This window comes from Cebidichthys violaceus, unplaced genomic scaffold, assembly GCF_023349555.1.
Source record: "Cebidichthys violaceus isolate CVI_PGR_0920_01 unplaced genomic scaffold, fCebVio1.0.p SCAF_1, whole genome shotgun sequence".
Classification (NCBI taxonomy): Eukaryota; Metazoa; Chordata; class Actinopteri; order Perciformes; family Stichaeidae; genus Cebidichthys; species Cebidichthys violaceus.
In genome coordinates this window covers 3415184-3425034 of record NW_027176262.1, presented here as the reverse complement: position 1 = coordinate 3425034, position 9851 = coordinate 3415184, and positions in this window count along the sequence as shown.

Here is a 9851-nt window from a genome sequence, read left to right as displayed (position 1 = left end):
GTGGGACTGATGGAGGGAGCCCGGGAAGCTCTGTGTTTCTCTCTTCTTTTTTTTTTTTTTTTTTTGCTTCTCTGCTCCGAAATAGGCCTGGATGGTGATGCATAATGCATGGGGCTTCCTATGTGGAGCTGGAAAAGGGCTGTGGGTCCTGAGGGATCAGCCAAGGGAAAGGGTGTCCAGATTCACATTCTGCAGTGTTAGGAGATGTGTGTGTGTGTGTGTGTGTGTGTGGGGGGGGGGGGGGGGGGGGGGGGGGGGGGGGGGGGGGGGGGGGGGGGGGGGGGGGGGGGGGGGGGACTTTGCCCCGTACTCACGCCTGTGTTTTTGTGTTGGTGGTACAGATACTGCGACACTCCTGTACATTGTGATTATTCTGGTTTTCTTATGAATCAGACACAGTGTCTACGCTTACAAGAGCCAAATATTCCGGGTTTTTTTTTGCCCCCTATTCCGAAAAAGACAATGTTCCTAATAAGCCGTGGTATTTCGCTTATTCCTGTTTACATGCAACCGTGCGTATTCCGATCCACGTCAAACGACCCCATGCCACATCACCGGGGGGGGGGGCCTGAAAAAATCCCACGTCGATGCCATACACGGCTGTGTTTGACGGGAGTCGATGCGTGATAAGGGAAAGTGAGCCGCTTGTGCCATTTTGCTTCTTTGCCCTCAGAATACGTTTTCTTTCCAGCAGACTTGTTGGACTGTGCAAACACATCCTCCTCTTTCGTTCCTCCAAGCCTTCCAGGAAAGGTCGGCGAAATATTTGCGCATATCCAAAAAAACCCCTGCTTTTTTTAAACATGATTGTCTCTCTACCTTCAGTACGTTCATGCTGCCGCTACGCACCCCTCCACCTCCCCCATCTCCACCCGGGTCTTTGCAGATTCATCCGCTTCACCACCACCACCGCCACCAGTGTCTGGACTCCACGGGGGGGGGGGGGGGGGGGGATTGATCTTGACGCCCCTCCATTACAAAAGTCCAAACGTCAAAGACTTCATCATCACATATCGTCCGTCAACAATTGTCTTATCTTGACTTTTCTCTCCTGATTGAACTACACCTCGTGCAACATATTGATAGAAGACATACTCAATATGGCCTCCATGCTCGTGTCAATTATTCATTTGAGGACGGTTTCAGTCTCCTCATTGTCCACACAGACCCCGGGTGTTTGTTTTTCGTCCGCCGCCATCTTTCGTCTCTCCGGCGGCCTCGTAAGTCGTGAATTATTCTCAAAGTCGGACTCCTTACAGTACGCTTTGGTCGAGTTTCTGGCTCTGATACGCCGTCGCTGCCGGGAAGCTAGAGGGACACCTAAAGCGTTACAATTAAAAAAACGTAAAGGCCGCTTTAAACACGTTAACGTTTAGCAATAACACAAAGACAACTAGTAGTGTAACGCTATGTAATTCCTAAGAATTCCAGACACATTCAATAATACGCTGGGGTGATTCTGTCTCCGTCGCTGCTTTCAAACCCTTTCCCAAACACAATGGTCGTTCAGGTTTTGGCGAGGAGAGGGAAGGGGAAGGGGAAGGCGAGGAGCCGCGGGAACGAAAGCCTCTTCTGCTGAGACACTCGGTTGCCAGTCCATCTGGGTAGAGATGGAAAGCGCTCCAGTTGACACAAACATTCTGCCATTCTGCACCCGCCCTCCTATAACAAACACTGATGGGGAGAAAAGGAGTCAAGGGAGGGGGGGAAGATAGGAGTGAGTGCAACAAGAGGTGATGTAAGGCAGAGTGGAGAGAGAGAGAGAGGGAAGGAAATAAAGGTTGATTGTTACTTCACTTTTATTCCTCACTGTAAGCCTCATGATGTGAGACGTGGGAGTGGAATGAGGAGACTTTGGCCCAGGTTCACGGCTAATTTCTCTTAGTTATTTGCCCTTTCCGCTTGTGAAGCTTTCAATCTCGCGGGCCTTCAGGGGGTCCAGATTATCTCTTTCGTTTGGAGAAAATGAGCTGAGCTGGAAGCTACATTACCCTCCCCCTGCCTTATGCGAGCTCATTTTTTTTTTCTTTTCTTCCCCCCCCCCCCACACCACCATTAGCTCGCTAAAGCCATTTGGAGATGCACAGTGGAGTGATTCCATGTAAGTGCCTGGCATTCCTTCAGTCAATTATCAACAGAACTGTCTCTGTGTGATAATTCACGCCTCGGGCTTGTGTCTCCGCGCCAGGACGGGTATGCGAGGACATTCTGATGGAGGTTTTGAGTGGAGATTTCAACCTCGTATTTAGTCATCACTGCTCCGTACTCACACTTCAGCTCGATTGATACAAAGCCAGGTAGCGTTAATTAAATTAGCTGTGGCTAATGCAGACTTTCAATTGTACAGCCAATTTTTTTTTTTTTTTTTTTTTTTTTTTTTAAAGGAACACATTGACATAATTTTAGTTTTATTTGCAAATGTTGGTGTAACTGTGTGAGTGATGTAATATTCGATGAAGTCACAGCCGTTGTATCCATTGTAGCCACTGCAGTATCTACTGGTGGTGCTGTTTTCATGGGATTTTCATTGCTGACCTCATATTTGAGCGCTATTCAGAAACCCCAATAATCCGAAAATTGTCCAATTGGACTCGAAGCCCTTTTATCCGACAGCCCTTTTAGGTCCACTGCTGCCGAAAATACGCACTCGCCCCCGCAACAAACAGAGACAACCCGGGACTTATTATTGAGCAGAGCGACGTCATCCGACGGTCCGCAATTTATTCCCCACTACGGCGAAGCCTGAAATAAGGTCTGTGGTGAACACGAGGGTAAGAGGTTTTAACGTTTGCGTTAAGGTATAAAACATGAGAGTAAAAAACCCCTCTGGTGAAGCTTTAACGTGTCTTAAAGAGGCACTCTGTCGCCAACAAGTGGCTGAACGAGTGTGGTGCAGATAGTTAATAACCAAACAATAGTTTTTACTTCTGCCGATTGCTTTCACTCTTCAAAAATCATAGAAGTTGTGTTCGTCGTCTCGTGGAACAAAACGTGAAACAAACAAAAGCTTATTTTCTGCAATAATCACAAATCCAGTGGAAAAAACCCTTCGACGTGTTGCCGAGGGAACCAGTGCGACGCTAACTTCCAGGAGTTGACCTAAAAAAAAAAGCACGTTTCCCTGAAGCACTCTATCGTCTAAAGCTCTGATATCGTCATGCTGTGTGAAACAATTAGCCACATGCGTCTGTTCTATTAGGGAGAGTCTTTCTTTTTAGGAACAATGGGCCTTTGGAACAATGGCTGTTGGACAAACGGGCTTTCAATATTTATATATATATATATATATATATATATATATATATATATATATATATATATAATATATATAAATATTGAGCTAATGTCCTTATATTGTACGATATAGTAACTATTGTGACTGGCCTAAATGTCGTTCCACTGTAGCTGTCTGATGTTGGTTCCAACTTAGGGCCAGCTGTGCTCTGATGAGGTTAACTAATTATGGTAGTTGAATGGTATCCATAGTAACTCTTGTCCTTGCGTCCTCCGACAAACTCGTTGGCCGACAAAGAAGAAGTCCACAACTTATAATCACTCTACACTCTTTTTCTGTCCATTTCTCGATGTTAGTACTTCAGTAATCCATCAAGGACTCTGCTGTCCATTCTCATCACAATTAGGGCCGACTTAACATTTCACACCTACTCTCTCTACTAAGATGCAAGAAAGTCCCAAAAAAGACTTCATCTAAGCGTGGCGTGAAGCACGACTCCCGAGGCGTGTGTGTGTGGCGCCAGCCGAGCTGACTTCACGTTGTGTTTGGGGTTGGAGGATGCATTGTGTTTCCTCAGATTACTTGAAGTGGCACGTCAAAGCGAGCTTTTATTAAATGTCACTCCTTGCTCTAAATTATAATTGGTTATTCAGCTGTTTTTGTCCAGACTTTTAAACTTGGCCCTCTATAACTGCATCCATAACCCCACTTTTCTGCCTCTCCCTGCCCCGGGCCGCACTGTCTCGGCTAACATTTATTGCCAGTTATAGACCCTATGAATAATTGATCCCGATTCTATTTAAGATCCTGACGAGGACAAATGGCACGGGGCCATACACTGACCAATATTTCTCCCTCCATTGCCCTAATAGGAGCCTTCTTTAACTGCTGTACCGCAGTCATTTCTCCTCCCTTTTCATACTCTCTCATGTCTTCCCCTTCGTTTTTCCTTTTCTCTTAAAGCGCCGCGCCTTCTCCCGAGTCCCTGACACTATTTTAAGAACCTGGAATGGTTCCAGACGCCATGAAGGGGGTATTATAGAGGCGTAGCTGCAGCGCCGTGATGGATCGCGCCGGCGTCGGCCGACAGCGGATAGCGGGGGTGAGGATTTATCTCGTCTGTGGTCTTCGTAGTGGACTGGCCCTTCGGTGTCATGACCGGGGGGATCATTTGGAAAACAACGACGCGGTACCATAGTACATCTATTAGTGATATGAGCCAAACACGGCGATCAATGCTTATCACGTTGAGCCTCTGTGCCTGCAGAGGTAGTCCAATTGATTAAGTGTGTGTGTGTGTACATGTGTGTGTGTGTGTGTGTGTGTGTGTAGTGTGTGTGGCTGGAGGGGTCGAGGTGCGGCGGATCAGTGCTTCACGGCGCTCGGCTGCAGACAACGTGCTTCAGAGTGGCAGATCGTTAGACTGTGTACATGCTGCAGGGAAGACAGAGGATGTGGATCCAATAAGGCCCACACACACACACACACACACACACACACACACACACACACAGGGGTTTTGGCGTGTGATTCACTCCAGCATCAGCACCATAATGAACAATTCACCCGTGTTGTAGCAGTTATCCTGCTCCTTCCACTGTGAAATCACCGGATGAGTTCGGTGGAACACCAGCGTTTGAAAAAAAACAAACCCCCCCCCCCCCTCTCTCTCTCTCACTCTCACTATCGAGTATCCTGCCGAAGTCAGAGATGTCTGTTTCTGTACACTCCACGGCTCCTCTGACTGCACTGGCATTTGCTCGGCAGCGAGATGTGAAAAGAAGAAGACGGCGGCGGCGGCGGCACACTGGCAGAGCTCAGGAGCTTAGCTTTTTTTATTTTATCACCCGCTGACAGCTGTGAATCCTGCACTCACACACTGTGTTGTAAATAGAGAGATGGCTGCGCTGATGAGCTACATACAGAGAACTGATCTTTTTGTTTGTCTCTTATCAATCTCGTCTAGATTTCCTGTCTCTTCTTCCCCCCCCCCCCTCCCCTCCCCTCCCCTCCCACACCCCACACACACACTCATCTGTGCTCATCACCTGCGTCTCCACTTTTTGGCTCTCAAAACAAGCAATGAAGAGGAATGAATAAAGGACGGGCAGATTTATTTGATTTGATACGTGGAGATGGAGCTGAGCCCCCGCGCTCTACTCTGTTCTGCAGAATAAAAAGCACGCTGCACAACCGCAGCACTCAGCAGACAAAAGACACAGAAAACAAAATCACGTTGCATGTCTTTTTTTTTTTAAAACACTGTATTTCATCTTCATATCTTTAATGGAATCTACTCCGCTGGTCCTTGTCATGATAATAGAGGGTAAACATCCTCCGCGAGTTTGTTTCAAGGAGAACTCTTTGCAGAGGAGTAAAAAGGATAATAAAAAAAAAAAACCCCACGGCTCATAATTTCATGTTTTCCTAACAATATTGTCGAGCGAACAAAAGGAAGAGGAAGACTTTTGAAAGAGTGCAGTTGGAAATATCCATCAGCGAGTTAGCTGATGTACTGAGTGAGCCCTTGGTTTACCCAGAATTCATTTGTAGTCAAGCACTAGACAGTTTTGTGCAACTGATGAATTCAGAGTCTGAGTATTTGCTACACATAGTGAAAATCTGTATTTGTGTGATCTTTATGTAAAGAGGGATGATGGATGACAGTTTGCATCTGGTCACCGACATGAAATGAACATTTACCTTTCTGTGACCGAACGTCGTCGGCCGATTGAATGGGCGTAATGAGGCTATGACCCTCACAGATACGGGTTATTTAGGGGGATTTACACCTAACCGTTATCGTCCATTCACACGGACGACCGTCGATTCGGATACTAGAAGACAACGCTGACCTCCAGTGGCCGTCGTAGTTATGACGGAAGAGAAGGAGGAAGTCGGGCGATGGAGTGTAAAGAGCGATGGGAGTCGATGGACGGGTCAAACACGAAGAGGACTTTTTGTTTCGTTACGTAGCAAAAGTCTCTTAGTAATGGACTTAAGCAACTTTGAACCCAAACCAAGTTCTGAAATCACTTAATATTGTAGAAAACCTTGGCATTGTAATAAAAAAACAAACTTTATTTGTTGAAAATAATAGGCCATTTTGATGAATCATACTACGTAGGTGTTCTTTTCTGGTGATATTGTTTTGACGCCGACAGACTAGTTCTGTGGACGCTCAGAATGTGGCCGTTGACCAGGCAGGGGAGGCTCTAACAAAAAGACGGTATTGGTGGCATGATGGGAAATTGTAGAAACGTGATGTTTTTTTTTTTGTAGCTCGTCCCGTTCAAAGTCAGGATATCTCGGCCTCTTCTGCTTTGCTCTTGAACGTCGTTATTATGTAATGGCAAAACTAAACTGTTGGAATTCACGGACGTGGTTTGACATTCACGGTGACCCGATGTCGTCGCGTTAAACAGAATCTACCGACGCCTTTAAAACATGTCATTTGAGGCCATTTACATGCAGAGAGCGAAACACATTTGTCTGAACTTCAAGGATATCTTGAATGTATGAGTGTCCATATCTCAGTGTGCTTAGCCCCCCCCCCCCCCTACCTTTACACAACCCCCGGCAATAATCAACCTACAGAAAACGCCGGATCCTTGGGTGTCTGTGGCATTTAAAAAACGGAAGGTGTTCGTTCTGTTCAGCCTTCAAAAAACTTACTGAAGTGGAAACCTGGGAGAAAACTTCTCGCGTGTTTCGTCGAGTTCTCACGAGCGCCGGTCACAAAAAACGCACGTATTTATATTCCACGGCGTTCCCCCGACAATAGACGTGGCCGCACTTGTGCCGGAGCGATTATCGCATTCAGTGTAGCGGCGCTGTTATGAAACGTGTTGAAGTGACTCCTCAGCGCTCAGTGTTAATCACTAGACCTCTCTGATAACCCCTCTGAGAGAGACGGAGGAATGCTCTGCGGCAGCTTCATTTGTATGCCAGGGCGGGGGTGAGGGGGGAGGGGGGGCCTGAAGAATTCTTGAGTTTATTAGAGTTGGGGCGCTTCTCTATTTTACCTGCTTTTAGACACACAGTCCAAGGTCGGGAGAGCTCGGAGTGGAACGGAAAAGCCGGTGAACGTGTCTGTCGCCGTTCATTTATTTCACTGTTCTGTAATCACATTCACACTGCAGGTGTGCGAGCGTTCACCTGCAGTGTGAAGTCAGGAATCTTCTAGGCGTGCTTCACGCTTTTACATGGTGCTGCTGGTGAATGCTGTATTTCTCCTCTCAATGAATGTAGGAGTTTGCAAAAATATGCAAATAAAACACCATGTTTCAGCCATAGACCTATATTTATCAAACATGATCTTTATTCCTCTTTTGAAAAAATGAAGGACACACTCTGAATTAAAGCTGTGTAAGTACTAAACGCGTGGGTGGAATACGTGATCGGGCTCGTCGGGCCGTATTGCACGGGTTTCTCTTTGAAAGCTGTAGGTCGTGTGCATAATGGAAGGAGGCCCAGAAGAAAACGGTTGATGTCGTGTCGAAAGGAAAAAAAATGAGAACGCTAATCATCCGTAGTTGCTCATTAGAGCCGTTATTCTAAAATCACAAATAAACACATGAAATGTGTCACTTTTCACCTTCTCCTGTCATTCCCTCACCTTCCTACAGTTGTCCTTGGCTCCTCCCACAATCCCCCCGGGTCACCTGATCGCCCTCTCACTGCACACCTGCACCTCATTCTCCCTAATCAGCTCCCTCAGCATATATATATATATATACTGTATATATGAACCAGCCGTCCCCCCTCTGGTCCCTGTCAGCTGTGTTTTTTAGTATCCAGCTGACCTTTTTCTTCGTCTGTTTGTTTTGAGCCTCTCTGTAGTTCTTAGCCTGTATATCCTCCGTTCTCTTGACCTTTTCTGCAAATCTGCACCGTGGAAAAAGTCTGCTGCTGTGGCAGTTCTCGATCGCTCTGCACACAAAACCAATCACCTTTTAGAAAAACAGATTCTTTCCAACCGAGCCTGAAGTCACAAGAAGCACCCTGTTTTAAAAAAAAAAAAATGGATTCATGGATGTTCCTCCTTCATGGACATCGCAGGTCATCTTACCTCTGGAAAGAGTAAGTTTGCAGTCAAGAATCACCGGTAGCATTTTGCCTTGTCGCTATCAATAGCATTATTCATCTTGTAGCATATGAACTAGATACTTTAAGTTAAATATGTTGTATTTCTTTGACATGTTGCACCTATAATGTGAGCCTGCTTTCAGTTGCCGGGAGCCTATCCACCGTAAATTCCCCTCCATGGTTTGTTTTTGACGGCTTATTTCTAACCAGCAAGCTAACCCACTTCCCTAGACGCTAGCGCTAGCTTGGTTGCCTCCTGAGTGGGCTGGCTAACCGGCAAAAAGGTGAGACACAGGTGGCAACCGGCTTTTTTATAAGCGACTCCACGCTTTAGGCCTTTAGCACAGTGCAATGCAGCAAGAACACGTTAGTCGTTTTCATTACATTCACGAGAAGCTTGCCGATTTGGAAATCAGTTGTTTTAAGGTGTATTGTCGTGTTTTGAAGCACCTGGGTTTTGAATGGTATTGCTCATGACTGCACAGATGAACCAAGTCAAAGCAGTTTAGATTCTGCAAAAAAAAAAAGTCTTCAAACTGCACTTTGCATGAAGGGAACTCCCCCTTTTTTCCCCATTAGAAGCAAAGCTTTGCACTAGTTTCATCTTTCTCTGCAGGTCCCTGTGAGGTTGTTTATTTATAGAGGCATCTGCATGTAGACATGCATGCTTCCATCTCCTGCAACCCCCCCCCCCCCCCCCCCACTGCTCCAAACATGCTGGATTCTAACCTGTCAGAATATTTTGGGTTTCGGTTGTGACAACCGTGTCTCCTTTTTTTTCTCCTTCTTTTTTTCGGGCATCCATGTGGGATGGCGTCTGTTTGCGTGTGCAATGTGGCGACGCGATAAAAGACAGATGTCAGACGGAGGCAGCCTGGAGAGGTGGAGAGCGGGTCAGCCTCAGCCAAGTCGCTCGGAGTGGGTGGAGAAAGCGAGTCGGAGATAGCGGGCGCAGTGGCACATGTATAATTGACAACCCTATGCTTCCCCCCGCCATAGATTTCATGACATTTTCTCTCTCTAATCTACTTCTCCTGGCCCACACTAAAGATGGTGGTGGGCTGGGCTGTGAGTTGGCGGCTTTGGATGGAAATGGCAGAGCGTAAGCTTGGCGAAGGGGGGAAATGTGAAAGGGGAGAAAATGCCAAGGCAGCCGTGACATTTATTTATTTTATTATTATTTTTTTTCCTTCTGTGTTGCACATACAGGTCTGTCACTGATAAAAGTACAGCGGGGATGGGAGGCATCGGGGGGTCAGGAGGTAGTGTGTTTCAGTGTCGTGGGCGGCGTCTAAATAGGTGTCGATGTGAATGACGGGAGGGAAGCGTGGAAGTGAATAAGTGAGGGTGAAGTGCCCGTGGGTTCGGTCGCTGATTCAGTGCTGAATACATTTTTCCTCTTCACTGTGCTACGAAAGTTAGGAGGTTTACATGTTTCAAGAGTTATTCTGGGTTTTACTCGTGCTTTTGGTCTTCCACTATTGAATTGATTGCCGTTACATTCGGTGCAGACGTCCCTGGACTTTGG